This window comes from Rhinoderma darwinii, unplaced genomic scaffold (assembly GCF_050947455.1).
Source record: "Rhinoderma darwinii isolate aRhiDar2 unplaced genomic scaffold, aRhiDar2.hap1 Scaffold_4143, whole genome shotgun sequence".
Lineage (NCBI taxonomy): Eukaryota > Metazoa > Chordata > Amphibia > Anura > Rhinodermatidae > Rhinoderma > Rhinoderma darwinii.
The window spans coordinates 43,936-68,467 of NW_027463709.1; positions in this window are offsets into that span (position 1 = coordinate 43,936).

Genomic DNA, 24,532 nt, shown 5'->3' on the forward strand with positions numbered 1-24,532 from the left:
GGTTACCCAGCTCCTTGTATGGGGGAGGCGAAGGGTTAACCAGCTCCTTGTATGGGGGAGGCGAAGGGTTAACCAGCTCCTTGTATGGGGGAGGCGAAGGGTTAACCACCTCCTTGTATGGGGGAGGCGAAGGGTTAACCAGCTCCTTGTATGGGGGAGGCGAAGGGTTAACCAGCTCCTTGTATGGGGAAGGCGAAAGGTTAACCAGCTCCTTCTATGGGGGAGGTGAAAGGTTAACCAGCTCCTTGTATAAGGGAGGTGTAGGGTTAACCAGCTCGAAATGGGGGAGGCGAAGGGTTAACCAGCTCCTTGTATGGGGGAGGTGAAAGGTTAACCATCTCCTTGTATAAGGGAGGTGTAGGGTTAACCAGCTCGAAATGGGGGAGGCGAAGGCTTAACCAGCTCATTGTATAGGGGAGGCGAAGGGTTAACCAGCTCCTTGTATGGAGGAGGCGAAGGGTTAACCAGCTCCTTGTATGGGGGAGGTGAAAGGTTAACCAGCTCCTTGTATAAGGGAGGTGTAGGGTTAACCAGCTCCTTGTATGGGGGAGGCGAAGGGTTAACCAGCTCCTTGTATGAGGGAGGCGAAGGGTTAACCAGCTCCTTGTATGGGGGAGGCGAAGGGTTAACCAGCCCCTCCAGCATACAGTCCCATGTAATAATCATCGCTTCCCTCTTTCAGCCCCCTCCAGCATACAGTCCCATGTAATAATCATCGCTCCCCTCCAGCATACAGTCCCATGTAATAATCATCGCTCCCCTCTTTCAGCCCCCTCCAGCATACAGTCCCATGTAAGAATCATCGCTCCTCTTTCAACCCCCTCCAGCATACAGTCCCATGTAAGAATCATCGCTCCCTCTTTCAGCCCCTCCAGCCCCATGTAAGAATCATCGCTCCCCTCTTTCAGCCCCCTCCAGCATACAGTCCCATGTAAGAATTATCGCTCCCTCTTTCAGCCCCTCCATCATACAGTCCCATGTAAGAATCATCGCTCCCCTCTTTCAGCCCCCTCCAGCATACAGTCCCATGTAAGAATCATCGCTCCCTCTTTCAGCCTCCTCCAGCACACACTCCCATGTAAGAATCATCGCTCCCCTCTTTTAGCCCCCTCCAGCACACAGTCACATGTAAGAATAATCGCTCCCCTCTTTCAGCCTCCTCCAGCACACACTCCCATGTAAGAATCATCGCTCCCCTCTTTCAGCCTCCTCCAGCATACAGTCCCATGTAAGAATCATTGCTCCCCTCTTTCAGCCCCCTCCAGCATACAGTCCCATGTAAGAATTATAGCTCCCTCTTTCAGCCCCTCCATCATACAGTCCCATGTAAGAATCATCTCTCCCCTCTTTCAGCCCCCTCCAGCATACAGTCCCATGTAAGAATCATCGCTCCCTCTTTCAGCCCCCTCCAGCATACAGTCCCATGTAAGAATCATCGCTACCATCTTTCAGCCTTCAGCACAGAGTCCCATGTAATAATCGCTCCCCTCTTTCAGCCCCCTCCAGCATACTGTCCCATGTAAGAATCATCGCTCCCCTTTCAGCCCCCTCCAGCATACAGTCCCATGTAAGAATCATCGCTCCCTCTTTCAGCCCCCTCCAGCAGACAGTCACATGTAAGAATCATCGCTCCCCTCTTTCAGCCTCCTCCAGAATACAGTCCCATGTAAGAACCATCGCTCCCTCTTTCAGCCCCTCCAGCATACAGTCCCATGTAATAATCATCGCTCCCTCTTTCAGCCCCTCCAGCATACAGTCCTATGTAAGAATCATCGCTCCCTCTTTCAGCCCCTCCAGCCCCATGTAAGAATCATCGCTCCCCTCTTTAAGCCCCCTCTAGCATAGTCCCATGTAAGAATCATCGCTCCCTCTTTCAGCCTCCTCCAGCATACAGTCCCATGTAAGAATCATGGCTCCCCTCTTTCAGCCTCCTCCAGCACACACTCCCATGTAAGAATCATCGCTCCCCTCTTTCAGCCTCCTCCAGCATACAGTCCCATGTAAGAATCATCGCTCCCCTCTTTCAGCCCCCTCCAGCACACAGTCCCATGTAAGAATAATCGCTGCCCTCTTTCAGCCTCCTCCAGCACACACTCCCATGTAAGAATCATCGCTCCCCTCTTTCAGCCTCCTCCAGCATACAGTCCCATGTAAGAATCATCGCTCCCCTCTTTCAGCCCCCTCCAGCACACAGTCCCATGTAAGAATAATCGCTGCCCTCTTTCAGCCTCCTCCAGCACACACTCCCATGTAAGAATCATCGCTCCCCTCTTTCAGCCTCCTCCAGCATACAGTCCCATGTAAGAATCATCTCTCCCCTCTTTCAGCGCCCTCCAGCATACAGTCCCATGTAAGAATCATCGCTACTCTCTTTCAGCCTTCAGCACAGAGTCCCATGTAATAATCGCTCCCCTCTTTCAGCCCCCTCCAGCATACTGTCCCATGTAAGAATCATCGCTCCCCTTTCAGCCCCCTCCAGCATACAGTCCCATGTAAGAATCATCGCTCCCTCTTTCAGCCCCCTCCAACAGACAGTCCCATGTAAGAATCATCGCTCCCTCTTTCAGCCTCCTCCAGCATACAGTCCCATGTAAGAATCATCGCTCCCCTCTTTCAGCCTCCTCCAGAATACAGTCCCATGTAAGAACCATCGCTCCCTCTTTCAGCCCCTCCAGCATACAGTCCCATGTAAGAATCATCGCTCCTCTCTTTTAGCCCATCCAGCATACAGTCCCATGTAAGAATCATCGCTCCCTATTTCAGCCTCCTCCAGCATACAGTCCCATGTAAGAATCATCGCTCCCTATTTCAGCCTCCTCCAGCATACAGTCCCATGTAAGAATCATCGCTCCCCTCTTTCATCCCCTCCAGCATACAGTCCCATGTAAGAATCATCGCTCCCCTTTCAGCCCCTCCATCATACAGTCCCATGTAATAATCATCGCTCCCCTCTTCCAGCCTCCTCCAGCATACAGTCCCATGTAAGAATCATCGCTCCCCTTTCAGCCCCCTCCAGCATACAGTCCCATGTAAGAATCATCGCTCCCCTCTTTCAGACCCCTCCAGCATACAGTCCTATGTAATAATCATCGCTCCCCTCTTTCAGCCTCCTCCAGCATACAGTCCCATGTAATAATCATCGCTCCCCTCTTTCAGCCCCCTCCAGCATGCAGTGCCATGTAAGAATCATCACTCCCCTCTTTCAGCCCCTCCAGCATACAGTCCCATGTAATAATAATCGCTCCCCTCTTTCAGCCCCCTCCAGCATGCAGTGCCATGTAAGAATCATCGCTCCCTCATTTAGCCCCTCCATCATACAGTCCCATGTAAGAACCATCGCTCCCTCTTTCAGCCCCTCCAGCCCCATGTAAGAATCATCGCTCCCCTCTTTCAGTCTCCTCCAGCACAGTCCCATGTAAGAATCATCGCTCCCCTCTTTCAGCCCCCTCTAGCATAGTCCCATGTAAGAATCATCGCTCCCTCTTTCAGCCTCCTCCAGCATACAGTCCCATGTAAGAATCATCGCTCCCCTCTTTCAGCCTCCTCCAGCACACACTCCCATGTAAGAATCATCGCTCCCCTCTTTCAGCCCCCTCCAGCACACAGTCCCATGTAAGAATAATCGCTCCCCTCTTTCAGCCCCCTCCAGCACACAGTCCCATGTAAGAATCATCGCTCCCCTCTTTCAGCCTCCTCCAGCAAACAGTCCCATGTAAGAATCATTGCTCCCCTCTTTCAGCCCCTGCCAGCATACAGTCCCATGTAAGAATTATCGCTCCCTCTTTTACCCCCTCCATCATACAGTCCCATGTAAGAACCATCGCTCCCCTCTTTCAGCCCCCTCCAGCATACAGTCCCATGTAAGAATTATCGCTCCCTCTTTCAGCCCCTCTGTCATACAGTCCCATGTAAGAATCATCGCTCCCTCTTTCAGCCTCCTCCAGCATACAGTCCCATGTAAGAATCATCGCTCCCCTCTTTCAGCCTCCTCCAGCACACACTCCCATGTAAGAATCATCGCTCCCTCTTTCAGCCTCCTCCAGCATACAGTCCCATGTAAGAATCATCGCTCCCCTCTTTCAGCCTCCTCCAGCATACAGTCCCATGTAAGAATCATCTCTCCCCTCTTTCAGCGCCCTCCAGCATACAGTCCCATGTAAGAATCATCGCTACCCTCTTTCAGCCTTCAGCACAGAGTCCCATGTAATAATCGCTCCCCTCTTTCAGCCCCCTCCAGCATACTGTCCCATGTAAGAATCATCGCTCCCCTTTCAGCCCCCTCCAGCATACAGTCCCATGTAAGAATCATCGCTCCCCTTTCAGCCCCCTCCAGCAGACAGTCCCATGTAAGAATCATCGCTCCCTCTTTCAGCCTCCTCCAGCATACAGTCCCATGTAAGAATCATCGCTCCCTCTTTCAGCCTCCTCCAGAATACAGTCCCATGTAAGAACAATCGCTCCCTCTTTCAGCCCCTCCAGCATACAGTCCCATGTAAGAATCATCGCTCCTCTCTTTTAGCCCCTCCAGCATACAGTCCCATGTAAGAATCATCGTTCCCCTCTTTCAGCCCCTCCAGCATACAGTCCCATGTAAGAATCATCGCTCCCTATTTCAGCCTCCTCCAGCATACAGTCCCATGTAAGAATCATCGCTCCCTATTTCAGCCTCCTCCAGCATACAGTCCCATGTAAGAATCCTCGCTCCCCTCTTTCATCCCCTCCAGCATACAGTCCCATGTAAGAATCATCGCTCCCCTCTTTCAGCCCCTCCATCATACAGTCCCATGTAAGAATCATTGCTACCATCTTTCAGCCTTCAGCACAGAGTCCCATGTAATAATCGCTCCCCTCTTTCAGCCCCCTCCAGCATACTGTCCCATGTAAGAATCATCGCTCCCTCTTTCAGCCTCCTCCAGCATACAGTCCCATGTAAGAATCATCGCTCCCCTCTTTCAGCCTCCTCCAGAATACAGTCCCATGTAAGAACCATCGCTGCCTCTTTCAGCCCCTCCAGCATACAGTCCCATGTAAGAATCATCGCTCCCCTCTTTCAGCCTCCTCCAGAATACAGTCCCATGTAAGAACCATCGCTCCCTCTTTCAGCCCCTCCAGCATACAGTCCCATGTAAGAATCATCGCTCCCCTCTTTCAGCCCCTCCAGCATACAGTCCCATGTAAGAATCATCGCTCCCCTCTTTCAGCCTCCTCCAGAATACAGTCCCATGTAAGAACCATCGCTCCCTCTTTCAGCCCCTCCAGCATACAGTCCCATGTAAGAATCATCGCTCCTCTCTTTTAGCCCCTCCAGCATACAGTCCCATGTAAGAATCATCGCTCCCTATTTCAGCCTCCTCCAGCATACAGTCCCATGTAAGAATCATCGCTCCCTATTTCAGCCTCCTCCAGCATACAGTCCCATGTAATAATCATCGCTCCCCTCTTTCAGACCCCTCCAGCATGCAGTGCCATGTAAGAATCATCACTCCCCTCTTTCAGCCCCTCCAGCATACAGTCCCATGTAATAATAATCGCTCCCCTCTTTCAGCCCCCTCCAGCATGCAGTGCCATGTAAGAATCATCGCTCCCTCTTTTAGCCCCTCCATCATACAGTCCCATGTAAGAACCATCGCTCCCTCTTTCAGCCCCTCCAGCCCCATGTAAGAATCATCGCTCCCCTCTTTCAGTCTCCTCCAGCACAGTCCCATGTAAGAATCATCGCTCCCCTCTTTCAGCCCCCTCTAGCATAGTCCCATGTAAGAATCATCGCTCCCTCTTTCAGCCTCCTCCAGCATACAGTCCCATGTAAGAATCATCGCTCCCCTCTTTCAGCCTCCTCCAGCACACACTCCCATGTAAGAATCATCGCTCCCCTCTTTCAGCCCCCTCCAGCACACAGTCCCATGTAAGAATAATCGCTCCCCTCTTTCAGCCCCCTCCAGCACACAGTCCCATGTAAGAATAATCGCTCCCCTCTTTCAGCCTCCTCCAGCAAACAGTCCCATGTAAGAATCATTGCTCCCCTCTTTCAGCCCCTGCCAGCATACAGTCCCATGTAAGAATTATCGCTCCCTCTTTTACCCCCTCCATCATACAGTCCCATGTAAGAATCATCGCTCCCCTCTTTCAGCCCCCTCCAGCATACAGTCCCATGTAAGAATCATCGCTCCCTCTTTCAGCCTCCTCCAGCATACAGTCCCATGTAAGAATCATCGCTCCCCTCTTTCAGCCTCCTCCAGCATACAGTCCCATGTAAGAATCATCTCTCCCCTCTTTCAGCGCCCTCCAGCATACAGTCCCATGTAAGAATCATCGCTACCCTCTTTCAGCCTTCAGCACAGAGTCCCATGTAATAATCGCTCCCCTCTTTCAGCCCCCTCCAGCATACTGTCCCATGTAAGAATCATCGCTCCCCTTTCAGCCCCCTCCAGCATACAGTCCCATGTAAGAATCATCGCTCCCTCTTTCAGCCCCCTCCAGCAGACAGTCCCATGTAAGAATCATCGCTCCCTCTTTCAGCCTCCTCCAGCATACAGTCCCATGTAAGAATCATCGCTCCCTCTTTCAGCCTCCTCCAGAATACAGTCCCATGTAAGAACAATCGCTCCCTCTTTCAGCCCCTCCAGCATACAGTCCCATGTAAGAATCATCGTTCCCCTCTTTCAGCCCCTCCAGCATACAGTCCCATGTAAGAATCATTGCTACCATCTTTCAGCCTTCAGCACAGAGTCCCATGTAATAATCGCTCCCCTCTTTCAGCCCCCTCCAGCATACTGTCCCATGTAAGAATCATCGCTCCCCTTTCAGCCCCCTCCAGCATACAGTCCCATGTAAGAATCATCGCTCCCTCTTTCAGCCCCCTCCAGCAGACAGTCCCATGTAAGAATCATCGCTCCCTCTTTCAGCCTCCTCCAGCATACGGTCCCATGTAAGAATCATCGCTCCCCTCTTTCAGCCTCCTCCAGAATACAGTCCCATGTAAGAACCATTGCTCCCTCTTTCAGCCCCTCCAGCATACAGTCCCATGTAAGAATCATCTCTCCCCTCTTTCAGCGCCCTCCAGCATACAGTCCCATGTAAGAATCATCTCTCCCCTCTTTCAGCCTCCTCCAGAATACAGTCCCATGTAAGAACCATCGCTCCCTCTTTCAGCCCCTCCAGCATACAGTCCCATGTAAGAATCATCGCTCCTCTCTTTTAGCCCCTCCAGCATACAGTCCCATGTAAGAATCATCGTTCCCCTCTTTCAGCCCCTCCAGCATACAGTCCCATGTAAGAATCATCGCTCCCTATTTCAGCCTCCTCCAGCATACAGTCCCATGTAAGAATCATCGCTCCCTATTTCAGCCTCCTCCAGCATACAGTCCCATGTAAGAATCATCGCTCCCCTCTTTCATCCCCTCCAGCATACAGTCCCATGTAAGAACCATCGCTCCCTCTTTCAGCCCCTCCAGCCCCATGTAAGAATCATCGCTCCCCTCTTTCAGCCCCCTCTAGCATAGTCCCATGTAAGAATCATCGCTCCCTCTTTCAGCCTCCTCCAGCATACAGTCCCATGTAAGAATCATCGCTCCCCTCTTTCAGCCCCCTCCAGCACACAGTCCCATGTAAGAATAATCGCTCCCCTCTTTCAGCCCCCTCCAGCACACAGTCCCATGTAAGAATCATCGCTCCCCTCTTTCAGCCTCCTCCAGCAAACAGTCCCATGTAAGAATCATTGCTCCCCTCTTTCAGCCCCCTCCAGCACACAGTCCCATGTAAGAACCATCTCTCCCCTCTTTCAGCGCCCTCCAGCATACAGTCCCATGTAAGAATCATCGCTCCCCTCTTTCAGCCTCCTCCAGAATACAGTCCCATGTAAGAACCATCGCTCCCTCTTTCAGCCCCTCCAGCATACAGTCCCATGTAAGAATCATCGCTCCTCTCTTTTAGCCCCTCCAGCATACAGTCCCATGTAAGAATCATCGTTCCCCTCTTTCAGCCCCTCCAGCATACAGTCCCATGTAAGAATCATCGCTCCCTATTTCAGCCTCCTCCAGCATACAGTCCCATGTAAGAATCATCGCTCCCTATTTCAGCCTCCTCCAGCATACAGTCCCATGTAAGAATCATCGCTCCCCTCTTTCATCCCCTCCAGCATACAGTCCCATGTAAGAACCATCGCTCCCTCTTTCAGCCCCTCCAGCCCCATGTAAGAATCATCGCTCCCCTCTTTCAGCCCCCTCTAGCATAGTCCCATGTAAGAATCATCGCTCCCTCTTTCAGCCTCCTCCAGCATACAGTCCCATGTAAGAATCATCGCTCCCCTCTTTCAGCCCCCTCCAGCACACAGTCCCATGTAAGAATAATCGCTCCCCTCTTTCAGCCCCCTCCAGCACACAGTCCCATGTAAGAATCATCGCTCCCCTCTTTCAGCCTCCTCCAGCAAACAGTCCCATGTAAGAATCATTGCTCCCCTCTTTCAGCCCCCTCCAGCACACAGTCCCATGTAAGAATCATCGCTCCCCTCTTTCAGCCTCCTCCAGCAAACAGTCCCATGTAAGAATCATTGCTCCCCTCTTTCAGCCCCCTCCAGCATACAGTCCCATGTAAGAATTATCGCTCCCTCTTTCAGCCCCTCCATCATACAGTCCCATGTAAGAATCATCGCTCCCTCTTTCAGCCTCCTCCAGCATACAGTCCCATGTAAGAATCATCTCTCCCCTCTTTCAGCGCCCTCCAGCATACAGTCCCATGTAAGAATCATCGCTCCCCTCTTTCAGCCTCCTCCAGAATACAGTCCCATGTAAGAACCATCGCTCCCTCTTTCAGCCCCTCCAGCATACAGTCCCATGTAAGAATCATCGCTCCCCTCTTTCATCCCCTCCAGCATACAGTCCCATGTAAGAATCATCGCTCCCCTCTTTCAGCCCCTCCATCATACAGTCCCATGTAATAATCATCTCTCCCCTCTTTCAGCCTCCTCCATCATACAGTCCCATGTAATAATCATCGCTCCCCTTTCAGCCCCCTCCAGCATACAGTCCCATGTAAGAATCATCGCTCCCTCTTTCAGCCCCCTCCAGCATACAGTCCCATGTAATAATCATCGCTCCCCTCTTTCAGCCTCCTCCAGCATACAGTCCCATGTAAGAATCATTGCTCCCCTCTTTCAGCCCCCTCCAGCATGCAGTGCCATGTAAGAATCATCACTCCCCTCTTTCAGCCTCCTCCAGCATACAGTCCCATGTAAGAATCATCGCTCCCCTCTTTCAGCCCCCTCCAGCACACAGTCCCATGTAAGAATAATCGCTGCCCTCTTTCAGCCTCCTCCAGCACACACTCCCATGTAAGAATCATCGCTCCCCTCTTTCAGCCTCCTCCAGCAAACCGTCCCATGTAAGAATCATTGCTCCCCTCTTTCAGCCCCCTCCAGCATACAGTCCCATGTAAGAATTATCGCTCCCTCATTCAGCCCCTCCATCATACAGTCCCATGTAAGAATCATCGCTCCCCTCTTTCAGCCCCCTCCAGCATACAGTCCCATGTAAGAATAATTGCTCCCCTCTTTCAGCCTCCTCCAGCACACACTCCCATGTAAGAATCATCGCTCCCCTCTTTCAGCCTCCTCCAGCACACACTCCCATGTAAGAATCATCGCTCCCCTCTTTCAGCCCCCTCCAGCACACAGTCCCATGTAAGAATAATCGCTCCCCTCTTTCAGCCTCCTCCAGCACACACTCCCATGTAAGAATCATCGCTCCCCTCTTTCAGCCTCCTCCAGCATACAGTCCCATGTAAGAATAATTGCTCCCCTCTCAGCCCCCTCCAGCATACAGTCCCATGTAAGAATTATCGCTCCCTCTTTCAGCCCCTCCATCATACAGTCCCATGTAAGAACCATCGCTCCCTCTTTCAGCCCCTCCAGCATACAGTCCCATGTAATAATCATCGCTCCCTCTTTCAGCCCCTCCAGCATACAGTCCTATGTAAGAATCAACACTCCCTCTTTCAGCCCCTCCAGCCCCATGTAAGAATCATCGTTCCCCTCTTTCAGTCTCCTCCAGCACAGTCCCATGTAAGAATCATCGCTCCCCTCTTTCAGCCCCCTCTAGCATAGTCCCATGTAAGAATCATCGCTCCCTCTTTCAGCCTCCTCCAGCATACAGTCCCATGTAAGAATCATCGCTCCCCTTTCAGCCTCCTCCAGAACACACTCCCATGTAAGAATCATCGCTCCCCTCTTTCAGCCCCCTCCAGCACACAGTCCCATGTAAGAATCATTGCTCCCCTCTTTCAGCCCCCTCCAGCATACAGTCCCATGTAAGAATTATCGCTCCCTCTTTCAGCCCCCTCCAGCATACAGTCCCATGTAAGAATCATCGCTCCCCTCTTTCAGCCTCCTCCAGCAAACAGTCCCATGTAAGAATCATTGCTCCCCTCTTTCAGCCCCCTCCAGCATACAGTCCCATGTAAGAATTATCGCTCCCTCTTTCAGCCCCCTCCAGCATACAGTCCCATGTAAGAATCATCGCTCCCTCTTTCAGCCTCCTCCAGCATACAGTCCCATGTAAGAATCATCGCTCCTCTCTTTTAGCCCCTCCAGCATACAGTCCCATGTAAGAATCATCGCTCCTTATTTCAGCCTCCTCCAGCATACAGTCCCATGTAAGAATCATCGCTCCCTATTTCAGCCTCCTCCAGCATACAGTCCCATGTAAGAATCATCGCTCCCCTCTTTCATCCCCTCCAGCATACAGTCCCATGTAAGAATAATCGCTCCCCTTTCAGCCCCTCCATCATACAATCCCATGTAATAATCATCGCTCCCCTCTTCCAGCCTCCTCCAGCATACAGTCCCATGTAAGAATCATCGCTCCCCTTTCAGCCCCCTCCAGCATACAGTCCCATGTAAGAATCATCGCTCCCCTCTTTCAGACCCCTCCAGCATACAGTCCTATGTAATAATCATCGCTCCCCTCTTTGAGCCTCCTCCAGCATACAGTCCCATGTAAGAATCATCGCTCCCCTCTCAGACCCCTCCAGCATACAGTCCCATGTAATAATCATCGCTCCCCTCTTTCAGCCTCCTCCAGCATACAGTCCCATGTAATAATTATCGCTCCCCTCTTTCAGCCCCCTCCAGCATGCAGTGCCATGTAAGAATCATCACTCCCCTCTTTCAGCCCCTCCAGCATACAGTCCCATGTAATAATAATCGCTCCCCTCTTTCAGCCCCCTCCAGCATGCAGTGCCATGTAAGAATCATCGCTCCCTCTTTTAGCCCCTCCATCATACAGTCCCATGTAAGAACCATCGCTCCCTCTTTCAGCCCCTCCAGCCCCATGTAAGAATCATCGCTCCCCTCTTTCAGTCTCCTCCAGCACAGTCCCATGTAAGAATCATCGCTCCCCTCTTTCAGCCCCCTCTAGCATAGTCCCATGTAAGAATCATCACTCCCTCTTTCAGCCTCCTCCAGCATACAGTCCCATGTAAGAATCATCGCTCCCCTCTTTCAGCCTCCTCCAGCACACACTCCCATGTAAGAATCATCGCTCCCCTCTTTCAGCCCCCTCCAGCACACATTCCCATGTAAGAATAATCGCTCCCCGCTTTCAGCCCCCTCCAGCACACAGTCCCATGTAAGAATCATCGCTCCCCTCTTTCAGCCTCCTCCAGCAAACAGTCCCATGTAAGAATCATTGCTCCCCTCTTTCAGCCCCTGCCAGCATACAGTCCCATGTAAGAATTATCGCTCCCTCTTTTACCCCCTCCATCATACAGTCCCATGTAAGAATCATCGCTCCCCTCTTTCAGCCCCCTCCAGCATACAGTCCCATGTAAGAATTATCGCTCCCTCTTTCAGCCCCTCTGTCATACAGTCCCATGTAAGAATCATCGCTCCCTCTTTCAGCCTCCTCCAGCATACAGTCCCATGTAAGAATCATCGCTCCCCTCTTTCAGCCTCCTCCAGCACACACTCCCATGTAAGAATCATCGCTCCCCTCTTTCAGCCTCCTCCAGCATACAGTCCCATGTAAGAATCATCGCTCCCCTTTCAGCCCCCTCCAGCATACTGTCCCATGTAAGAATCATCGCTCCCTCTTTCAGCCCCTCCATCACAGTCCCATGTAAGAATCATCTCTCCCCTCTTTCAGCCCCCTCCAGCACACAGTCCCATGTAAGAATAATCGCTGCCCTCTTTCAGCCTCCTCCAGCACACAGTCCCATGTAAGAATCATCGCTCCCCTCTTTCAGCCTCCTCCAGCATACAGTCCCATGTAAGAATAATTGCTCCCCTCTTTCAGCCCCCTCCAGCATACAGTCCCATGTAAGAATTATCGCTCCCTCTTTCAGCCCCTCCATCATACAGTCCCATGTAAGAACCATCGCTCCCTCTTTCAGCCCCTCCAGCATACAGTCCCATGTAATAATCATCGCTCCCTCTTTCAGCCCCTCCAGCATACAGTCCTATGTAAGAATCAACACTCCCTCTTTCAGCCCCTCCAGCCCCATGTAAGAATCATCGTTCCCCTCTTTCAGTCTCCTCCAGCACAGTCCCATGTAAGAATCATCGCTCCCCTCTTTCAGCCCCCTCTAGCATAGTCCCATGTAAGAATCATCGCTCCCTCTTTCAGCCTCCTCCAGCATACAGTCCCATGTAAGAATCATCGCTCCCCTTTCAGCCTCCTCCAGAACACACTCCCATGTAAGAATCATCACTCCCCTCTTTCAGCCCCCTCCAGCACACAGTCCCATGTAAGAATCATTGCTCCCCTCTTTCAGCCCCCTCCAGCATACAGTCCCATGTAAGAATTATCGCTCCCTCTTTCAGCCCCCTCCAGCAAACAGTCCCATGTAAGAATCATTGCTCCCCTCTTTCAGCCCCCTCCAGCATACAGTCCCATGTAAGAATTATCGCTCCCTCTTTCAGCCCCCTCCAGCATACAGTCCCATGTAAGAATCATCGCTCCCTCTTTCAGCCTCCTCCAGCATACAGTCCCATGTAAGAATCATCGCTCCTCTCTTTTAGCCCCTCCAGCATACAGTCCCATGTAAGAATCATCGCTCCTTATTTCAGCCTCCTCCAGCATACAGTCCCATGTAAGAATCATCGCTCCCTATTTCAGCCTCCTCCAGCATACAGTCCCATGTAAGAATCATCGCTCCCCTCTTTCATCCCCTCCAGCATACAGTCCCATGTAAGAATAATCGCTCCCCTTTCAGCCCCTCCATCATACAATCCCATGTAATAATCATCGCTCCCCTCTTCCAGCCTCCTCCAGCATACAGTCCCATGTAAGAATCATCGCTCCCCTTTCAGCCCCCTCCAGCATACAGTCCCATGTAAGAATCATCGCTCCCCTCTTTCAGACCCCTCCAGCATACAGTCCTATGTAATAATCATCGCTCCCCTCTTTGAGCCTCCTCCAGCATACAGTCCCATGTAAGAATCATCGCTCCCCTCTCAGACCCCTCCAGCATACAGTCCCATGTAATAATCATCGCTCCCCTCTTTCAGCCTCCTCCAGCATACAGTCCCATGTAATAATTATCGCTCCCCTCTTTCAGCCCCCTCCAGCATGCAGTGCCATGTAAGAATCATCACTCCCCTCTTTCAGCCCCTCCAGCATACAGTCCCATGTAATAATAATCGCTCCCCTCTTTCAGCCCCCTCCAGCATGCAGTGCCATGTAAGAATCATCGCTCCCTCTTTTAGCCCCTCCATCATACAGTCCCATGTAAGAACCATCGCTCCCTCTTTCAGCCCCTCCAGCCCCATGTAAGAATCATCGCTCCCCTCTTTCAGTCTCCTCCAGCACAGTCCCATGTAAGAATCATCGCTCCCCTCTTTCAGCCCCCTCTAGCATAGTCCCATGTAAGAATCATCGCTCCCTCTTTCAGCCTCCTCCAGCATACAGTCCCATGTAAGAATCATCGCTCCCCTCTTTCAGCCTCCTCCAGCACACACTCCCATGTAAGAATCATCGCTCCCCTCTTTCAGCCCCCTCCAGCACACAGTCCCATGTAAGAATAATCGCTCCCCGCTTTCAGCCCCCTCCAGCACACAGTCCCATGTAAGAATCATCGCTCCCCTCTTTCAGCCTCCTCCAGCAAACAGTCCCATGTAAGAATCATTGCTCCCCTCTTTCAGCCCCTGCCAGCATACAGTCCCATGTAAGAATTATCGCTCCCTCTTTTACCCCCTCCATCATACAGTCCCATGTAAGAATCATCGCTCCCCTCTTTCAGCCCCCTCCAGCATACAGTCCCATGTAAGAATTATCGCTCCCTCTTTCAGCCCCTCTGTCATACAGTCCCATGTAAGAATCATCGCTCCCTCTTTCAGCCTCCTCCAGCATACAGTCCCATGTAAGAATCATCGCTCCCCTCTTTCAGCCTCCTCCAGCACACACTCCCATGTAAGAATCATCGCTCCCCTCTTTCAGCCTCCTCCAGCATACAGTCCCATGTAAGAATCATCGCTCCCCTTTCAGCCTCCTCCAGCATACAGTCCCATGTAAGAATTATCGCTCCCTCTTTCAGCCCCTCCATCATACAGTCCCATGTAAGAATCATCGCTCCCCTCTTTCAGCCCCCTCCAGCATACAGTCCCATGTAAGAATCATCGCTCCCTCTTTCAGCCTCCTCCAGCATACAGTCCCATGTAAGAATCATCGCTCCCTCTTTCAGCCTCCTCCAGCATACAGTCCCATGTAAGAATCATCGCTCCCCTCTTTCAGCCTCCTCCAGCATACAGTCCCATGTAAGAATCATCTCTCCCCTCTTTCAGCGCCCTCCAGCATACAGTCCCATGTAAGAATCATCGCTACCCTCTTTCAGCCTTCAGCACAGAGTCCCATGTAATAATCGCTCCCCTCTTTCAGCCCCCTCCAGCATACTGTCCCATGTAAGAATCATCGCTCCCCTTTCAGCCCCCTCCAGCATACAGTCCCATGTAAGAATCATCGCTCCCTCTTTCAGCCCCCTCCAGCAGACAGTCCCATGTAAGAATCATCGCTCCCTCTTTCAGCCTCCTCCAGCATACAGTCCCATGTAAGAATCATCGCTCCCTCTTTCAGCCTCCTCCAGAATACAGTCCCATGTAAGAACAATCGCTCCCTCTTTCAGCCCCTCCAGCATACAGTCCCATGTAAGAATCATCGCTCCTCTCTTTTAGCCCCTCCAGCATACAGTCCCATGTAAGAATCATCGTTCCCCTCTTTCAGCCCCTCCAGCATACAGTCCCATGTAAGAATCATCGCTCCCTATTTCAGCCTCCTCCAGCATACAGTCCCATGTAAGAATCATCGCTCCCTATTTCAGCCTCCTCCAGCATACAGTCCCATGTAAGAATCATCGCTCCCCTCTTTCATCCCCTCCAGCATACAGTCCCATGTAAGAATCATCGCTCCCCTCTTTCAGCCCCTCCATCATACAGTCCCATGTAAGAATCATTGCTACCATCTTTCAGCCTTCAGCACAGAGTCCCATGTAATAATCGCTCCCCTCTTTCAGCCCCCTCCAGCATACTGTCCCATGTAAGAATCATCGCTCCCCTTTCAGCCCCCTCCAGCATACAGTCCCATGTAAGAATCATCGCTCCCTCTTTCAGCCCCCTCCAGCAGACAGTCCCATGTAAGAATCATCGCTCCTCTCTTTCAGCCTCCTCCAGAATACAGTCCCATGTAAGAACCATCGCTCCCTCTTTCAGCCTCCTCCAGCATACAGTCCCATGTAAGAATCATCGCTCCCCTCTTTCAGCCTCCTCCAGAATACAGTCCCATGTAAGAACCATCGCTCCCTCTTTCAGCCCCTCCAGCCCCATGTAAGAATCATCGCTCCCCTCTTTCAGCCCCCTCTAGCATAGTCCCATGTAAGAATCATCGCTCCCTCTTTCAGCCTCCTCCAGCATACAGTCCCATGTAAGAATCATCGCTCCCCTCTTTCAGCCCCCTCCAGCACACAGTCCCATGTAAGAATAATCGCTCCCCTCTTTCAGCCCCCTCCAGCACACAGTCCGATGTAAGAATCATCGCTCCCCTCTTTCAGCCTCCTCCAGCAAACAGTCCCATGTAAGAATCATCGCTCCCTCTTTCAGCCTCCTCCAGCATACAGTCCCATGTAAGAATCATCGCTCCCCTCTTTCAGCCTCCTCCAGCACACACTCCCATGTAAGAATCATCGCTCCCCTCTTTCAGCCTCCTCCAGCATACAGTCCCATGTAAGAATCATCTCTCCCCTCTTTCAGCGCCCTCCAGCATACAGTCCCATGTAAGAATCATCGCTCCTCTCTTTTAGCCCCTCCAGCATACAGTCCCATGTAAGAATCATCGCTCCCTATTTCAGCCTCCTCCAGCATACAGTCCCATGTAAGAATCATCGCTCCCTATTTCAGCCTCCTCCAGCATACAGTCCCATGTAAGAATCATCGCTCCCCTCTTTCATCCCCTCCAGCATACAGTCCCATGTAAGAATCATCGCTCCCCTTTCAGCCCCTCCATCATACAGTCCCATGTAATAATCATCGCTCCCCTCTTCCAGCCTCCTCCAGCATACAGTCCCATGTAAGAATCATCGCTCCCCTTTCAGCCCCCTCCAGCATACAGTCCCATGTAAGAATCATCGCTCCCCTCTTTCAGACCCCTCCAGCATACAGTCCTATGTAATAATCATCGCTCCCCTCTTTCAGCCTCCTCCAGCATACAGTCCCATGTAAGAATCATCGCTCCCCTCTCAGACCCCTCCAGCATACAGTCCCATGTAATAATCATCGCTCCCCTCTTTCAGCCTCCTCCAGCATACAGTCCCATGTAATAATCATCGCTCCCCTCTTTCAGCCCCCTCCAGCATGCAGTGCCATGTAAGAATCATCACTCCCCTCTTTCAGCCCCTCCAGCATACAGTCCCATGTAATAATAATCGCTCCCCTCTTTCAGCCCCCTCCAGCATGCAGTGCCATGTAAGAATCATCGCTCCCTCTTTTAGCCCCTCAATCATACAGTCCCATGTAAGAACCATCGCTCCCTCTTTCAGCCCCTCCAGCCCCATGTAAGAATCATCGCTCCCCTCTTTCAGTCTCCTCCAGCACAGTCCCATGTAAGAATCATCGCTCCCCTCTTTCAGCCCCCTCTAGCATAGTCCCATGTAAGAATCATCGCTCCCTCTTTCAGCCTCCTCCAGCATACAGTCCCATGTAAGAATCATCGCTCCCCTCTTTCAGCCTCCTCCAGCACACACTCCCATGTAAGAATCATCGCTCCCCTCTTTCAGCCCCCTCCAGCACACAGTCCCATGTAAGAATAATCGCTCCCCTCTTTCAGCCCCCTCCAGCACACCTTCCCATGTAAGAATCATCGCTCCCCTGTTTCAGCCTCCTCCAGCAAACAGTCCCATGTAAGAATCATTGCTCCCCTCTTTCAGCCCCTGCCAGCATACAGTCCCATGTAAGAATTATCGCTCCCTCTTTTACCCCCTCCATCATACAGTCCCATGTAAGAATCATCGCTCCCCTCTTTCAGCCCCCTCCAGCATACAGTCCCATGTAAGAATTATCGCTCCCTCTTTCAGCCCCTCTGTCATACAGTCCCATGTAAGAATCATCGCTCCCTCTTTCAGCCTCCTCCAGCATACAGTCCCATGTAAGAATCATCGCTCCCCTCTTTCAGCCTCCTCCAGCACACACTCCCATGTAAGAATCATCGCTCCCCTCTTTCAGCCTCCTCCAGCATACAGTCCCATGTAAGAATTATCGCTCCCTCTTTCAGCCCCTCTGTCATACAGTCCCATGTAAGAATCATCGCTCCCTCTTTCAGCCTCCTCCAGCATACAGTCCCATGTAAGAATCATCGCTCCCCTCTTTCAGCCTCCTCCAGCACACACTCCCATGTAAGAATCATCGCTCCCCTCTTTCAGCCTCCTCCAGCATACAGTCCCATGTAAGAATCATCGCTCCCCTTTCAGCCTCCTCCAGCATACAGTCCCATGTAAGAATTATCGCTCCCTCTTTCAGCCCCTCCATCATACAGTCCCATGTAAGAATCATCGCTCCCCTCTTTCAGCCCCCTCCAGCATACAGTCCCATGTAAGAATCATCGCTCCCTCTTTCAGCCTCCTCCAGCATACAGTCCCATGTAAGAATCATCGCTCCCTCTTTCAGCCTCCTCCAGCATACAGTCCCATGTAAGAATCATCGCTCCCCTCTTTCAGCCTCCTCCAGCATACAGTCCCATGTAAGAATCATCTCTCCCCTCTTTCAGCGCCCTCCAGCATACAGTCCCATGTAAGAATCATCGCTACCCTCTTTCAGCCTTCAGCACAGAGTCCCATGTAATAATCGCTCCCCTCTTTCAGCCCCCTCCAGCATACTGTCCCATGTAAGAATCATCGCTCCCCTTTCAGCCCCCTCCAGCATACAGTCCCATGTAAGAATCATCGCTCCCTCTTTCAGCCCCCTCCAGCAGACAGTCCCATGTAAGAATCATCGCTCCCTCTTTCAGCCTCCTCCAGCATACAGTCCCATGTAAGAATCATCGCTCCCTCTTTCAGCCTCCTCCAGAATACAGTCCCATGTAAGAACAATCGCTCCCTCTTTCAGCCCCTCCAGCATACAGTCCCATGTAAGAATCATCGCTCCTCTCTTTTAGCCCCTCCAGCATACAGTCCCATGTAAGAATCATCGTTCCCCTCTTTCAGCCCCTCCAGCATACAGTCCCATGTAAGAATCATCGCTCCCTATTTCAGCCTCCTCCAGCATACAGTCCCATGTAAGAATCATCGCTCCCTATTTCAGCCTCCTCCAGCATACAGTCCCATGTAAGAATCATCGCTCCCCTCTTTCATCCCCTCCAGCATACAGTCCCATGTAAGAATCATCGCTCCCCTCTTTCAGCCCCTCCATCATACAGTCCCATGTAAGAATCATTGCTACCATCTTTCAGCCTTCAGCACAGAGTCCCATGTAATAATCGCTCCCCTCTTTCAGCCCCCTCCAGCATACTGTCCCATGTAAGAATCATCGCTCCCCTTTCAGCCCCCTCCAGCATACAGTCCCATGTAAGAATCATCGCTCCCTCTTTCAGCCCCCTCCAGCAGACAGTCCCATGTAAGAATCATCGCTCCTCTCTTTCAGCCTCCTCCAGAATACAGTCCCATGTAAGAACCATCGCTCCCTCTTTCAGCCTCCTCCAGCATACAGTCCCATGTAAGAATCATCGCTCCCCTCTTTCAGCCTCCTCCAGAATACAGTCCCATGTAAGAACCATCGCTCCCTCTTTCAGCCCCTCCAGCCCCATGTAAGAATCATCGCTCCCCTCTTTCAGCCCCCTCTAGCATAGTCCCATGTAAGAATCATCGCTCCCTCTTTCAGCCTCCTCCAGCATACAGTCCCATGTAAGAATCATCGCTCCCCTCTTTCAGCCCCCTCCAGCACACAGTCCCATGTAAGAATAATCGCTCCCCTCTTTCAGCCCCCTCCAGCACACAGTCCGATGTAAGAATCATCGCTCCCCTCTTTCAGCCTCCTCCAGCAAACAGTCCCATGTAAGAATCATCGCTCCCTCTTTCAGCCTCCTCCAGCATACAGTCCCATGTAAGAATCATCGCTCCCCTCTTTCAGCCTCCTCCAGCACACACTCCCATGTAAGAATCATCGCTCCCCTCTTTCAGCCTCCTCCAGCATACAGTCCCATGTAAGAATCATCTCTCCCCTCTTTCAGCGCCCTCCAGCATACAGTCCCATGTAAGAATCATCGCTCCTCTCTTTTAGCCCCTCCAGCATACAGTCCCATGTAAGAATCATCGCTCCCTATTTCAGCCTCCTCCAGCATACAGTCCCATGTAAGAATCATCGCTCCCTATTTCAGCCTCCTCCAGCATACAGTCCCATGTAAGAATCATCGCTCCCCTCTTTCATCCCCTCCAGCATACAGTCCCATGTAAGAATCATCGCTCCCCTTTCAGCCCCTCCATCATACAGTCCCATGTAATAATCATCGCTCCCCTCTTCCAGCCTCCTCCAGCATACAGTCCCATGTAAGAATCATCGCTCCCCTTTCAGCCCCCTCCAGCATACAGTCCCATGTAAGAATCATCGCTCCCCTCTTTCAGACCCCTCCAGCATACAGTCCTATGTAATAATCATCGCTCCCCTCTTTCAGCCTCCTCCAGCATACAGTCCCATGTAAGAATCATCGCTCCCCTCTCAGACCCCTCCAGCATACAGTCCCATGTAATAATCATCGCTCCCCTCTTTCAGCCTCCTCCAGCATACAGTCCCATGTAATAATCATCGCTCCCCTCTTTCAGCCCCCTCCAGCATGCAGTGCCATGTAAGAATCATCACTCCCCTCTTTCAGCCCCTCCAGCATACAGTCCCATGTAATAATAATCGCTCCCCTCTTTCAGCCCCCTCCAGCATGCAGTGCCATGTAAGAATCATCGCTCCCTCTTTTAGCCCCTCAATCATACAGTCCCATGTAAGAACCATCGCTCCCTCTTTCAGCCCCTCCAGCCCCATGTAAGAATCATCGCTCCCCTCTTTCAGTCTCCTCCAGCACAGTCCCATGTAAGAATCATCGCTCCCCTCTTTCAGCCCCCTCTAGCATAGTCCCATGTAAGAATCATCGCTCCCTCTTTCAGCCTCCTCCAGCATACAGTCCCATGTAAGAATCATCGCTCCCCTCTTTCAGCCTCCTCCAGCACACACTCCCATGTAAGAATCATCGCTCCCCTCTTTCAGCCCCCTCCAGCACACAGTCCCATGTAAGAATAATCGCTCCCCTCTTTCAGCCCCCTCCAGCACACCTTCCCATGTAAGAATCATCGCTCCCCTGTTTCAGCCTCCTCCAGCAAACAGTCCCATGTAAGAATCATTGCTCCCCTCTTTCAGCCCCTGCCAGCATACAGTCCCATGTAAGAATTATCGCTCCCTCTTTTACCCCCTCCATCATACAGTCCCATGTAAGAATCATCGCTCCCCTCTTTCAGCCCCCTCCAGCATACAGTCCCATGTAAGAATTATCGCTCCCTCTTTCAGCCCCTCTGTCATACAGTCCCATGTAAGAATCATCGCTCCCTCTTTCAGCCTCCTCCAGCATACAGTCCCATGTAAGAATCATCGCTCCCCTCTTTCAGCCTCCTCCAGCACACACTCCCATGTAAGAATCATCGCTCCCCTCTTTCAGCCTCCTCCAGCATACAGTCCCATGTAAGAATCATCGCTCCCCTTTCAGCCGCCTCCAGCATACAGTCCCATGTAAGAATTATCGCTCCCTCTTTCAGCCCCTCCATCATACAGTCCCATGTAAGAATCATCGCTCCCCTCTTTCAGCCCCCTCCAGCATACAGTCCCATGTAAGAATCATCGCTCCCTCTTTCAGCCTCCTCCAGCATACAGTCCCATGTAAGAATCATCGCTCCCCTCTTTCAGCCTCCTTCAGCATACAGTCCCATGTAAGAATCATCTCTCCCCTCTTTCAGCGCCCTCCAGCATACAGTCCCATGTAAGAATCATCGCTACCCTCTTTCAGCCTTCAGCACAGTCCCATGTAATAATCGCTCCCCTCTTTCAGCCCCCTCCAGCATACTGTCCCATGTAAGAATCATCGCTCCCCTTTCAGCCCCCTCCAGCATACAGTCCCATGTAAGAATCATCGCTCCCTCTTTCAGCCCCCTCCAGCAGACAGTCCCATGTAAGAATCATCGCTCCCTCTTTCAGCCCCTCCAGCATACAGTCCCATGTAAGAATCATCGCTCCTCTCTTTTAGCCCCTCCAGCATACAGTCCCATGTAAGAATCATCGTTCCCCTCTTTCAGCCCCTCCAGCATACAGTCCCATGTAAGAATCATCGCTCCCCTCTTTCAGCCTCCTCCAGCATACAGTCCCATGTAAGAATCATTGCTCCCCTCTTTCAGCCCCCTCCAGCATACAGTCCCATGTAAGAATCATCGCTCCCCTCTTTCAGCCCCTCCATCATACAGTCCCATGTAAGAATCATCGCTCCCTCTTTCAGCCTCCTCCAGCATACAGTCCCATGTAAGAATCATCGCTCCCCTCTTTCAGCCTCCTCCAGAATACAGTCCCATGTAAGAACCATCGCTCCCTCTTTCAGCCCCTCCAGCATACAGTCCCATGTAAGAATCATCGCTCCTCTCTTTTAGCCCCTCCAGCATACAGTCCCATGTAAGAATCATCGTTCCCCTCTTTCAGCCCCTCCAGCATACAGTCCCATGTAAGAATCATCGCTCCCTATTTCAGCCTCCTCCAGCATACAGTCCCATGTAAGAATCATCGCTCCCTATTTCAGCCTCCTCCAGCATACAGTCCCATGTAAGAATCATCGCTCCCCTTTCATCCCCTCCAGCATACAGTCCCATGTAAGAACCATCGCTCCCTCTTTCAGCCCCTCCAGCCCCATGTAAGAATCATCGCTCCCCTCTTTCAGCCCCCTCTAGCATAGTCCCATGTAAGAATCATCGCTCCCTCTTTCAGCCTCCTCCAGCATACAGTCCCATGTAAGAATCATCGCTCCCCTCTTTCAGCCCCCTCCAGCACACAGTCCCATGTAAGAATCATTGCTCCCCTCTTTCAGCCCCCTCCAGCATACAGTCCCATGTAAGAATTATCGCTCCCTCTTTCAGCCCCTCCATCATACAGTCCCATGTAAGAATCATCGCTCCCTCTTTCAGCCTCCTCCAGCATACAGTCCCATGTAAGAATCATCGCTCCCCTCTTTCAGCCTCCTCCAGCACACACTCCCATGTAAGAATCATCGCTCCCCTCTTTCAGCCTCCTCCAGCATACAGTCCCATGTAAGAATCATTGCTCCCCTCTTTCAGCCCCCTCCAGCATACTGTCCCATGTAAGAATCATCGCTCCCTCTTTCAGCCCCTCCATCAGTCCCATGTAAGAATCATCTCTCCCCTCTTTCAGCGCCCTCCAGCATACAGTCCCATGTAAGAATCATCGCTCCCCTCTTTCAGCCTCCTCCAGAATACAGTCCCATGTAAGAACCATCGCTCCCTCTTTCAGCCCCTCCAGCATACAGTCCCATGTAAGAATCATCGCTCCTCTCTTTTAGCCCCTCCAGCATACAGTCCCATGTAAGAATCATCGTTCCCCTCTTTCAGCCCCTCCAGCATACAGTCCCATGTAAGAATCATCGCTCCCTATTTCAGCCTCCTCCAGCATACAGTCCCATGTAAGAATCATCGCTCCCTATTTCAGCCTCCTCCAGCATACAGTCCCATGTAAGAATCATCGCTCCCCTCTTTCATCCCCTCCAGCATACAGTCCCATGTAAGAATAATCGCTCCCCTCTTTCAGCCCCTCCATCATACAGTCCCATGTAATAATCATCGCTCCCCTCTTTCAGCCTCCTCCATCATACAGTCCCATGTAATAATCATCGCTCCCCTCTTTCAGCCTCCTCCAGCATACAGTCCCATGTAAGAATCATCGCTCCCCTTTCAGCCCTCTCCAGCATACAGTCCCATGTAAGAATCATCGCTCCCTCTTTCAGCCCCCTCCAGCATACAGTCCCATGTAAGAATCATCGCTCCCCTCTTTCAGCCTCCTCCAGCATACAGTCCCATGTAAGAATCATCGCTCCCCTCTCAGACCCCTCCAGCATACAGTCCCATGTAATAATCATCGCTCCCCTTTCAGCCCCCTCCAGCATACAGTCCCATGTAAGAATCATCGCTCCCTCTTTCAGCCCCCTCCAGCATACAGTCCCATGTAATAATCATCGCTCCCCTCTTTCAGCCCCCTCCAGCATGCAGTGCCATGTAAGAATCATCACTCCCTCTTTCAGCCCCTCCATCATACAGTCCCATGTAAGAACCATCGCTCCCTCTTTCAGCCCCTCCAGCCCCATGTAAGAATCATCGCTCCCCTCTTAGTCTCCTCCAGCACAGTCCCATGTAAGAATCATCGCTCCCCTCTTTCAGCCCCCTCTAGCATAGTCCCATGTAAGAATCATCGCTCCCTCTTTCAGCCTCCTCCAGCATACAGTCCCATGTAAGAATCATCGCTCCCCTCTTTCAGCCTCCTCCAGCAAACAGTCCCATGTAAGAATCATTGCTCCCCTCTTTCAGCCCCCTCCAGCATACAGTCCCATGTAAGAATTATCGCTCCCTCTTTTAGCCCCTCCATCATACAGTCCCATGTAAGAATCATCGCTCCCCTCTTTCAGCCCCCTCCAGCATACAGTCCAATGTAAGAATTATCGCTCCCTCTTTCAGCCCCTCCATCATACAGTCCCATGTAAGAATCATCGCTCCCTCTTTCAGCCTCCTCCAGCATACAGTCCCATGTAAGAATCATCGCTCACTCTTTCAGCCTCCTCCAGCATACAGTCCCATGTAAGAATCATCGCTCCCCTCTTTCAGCCTCCTCCAGCACACACTCCCATGTAAAAATAATCGCTCCCCTCTTTCAGCCTCCTCCAGCACACACTCCCATGTAAGAATCATCGCTCCCTTCTTTCAGCCCCCTCCATCATACAGTCCCATGTAAGAATTATCGCTCCCTCTTTCAGCCCCTCCATCATAC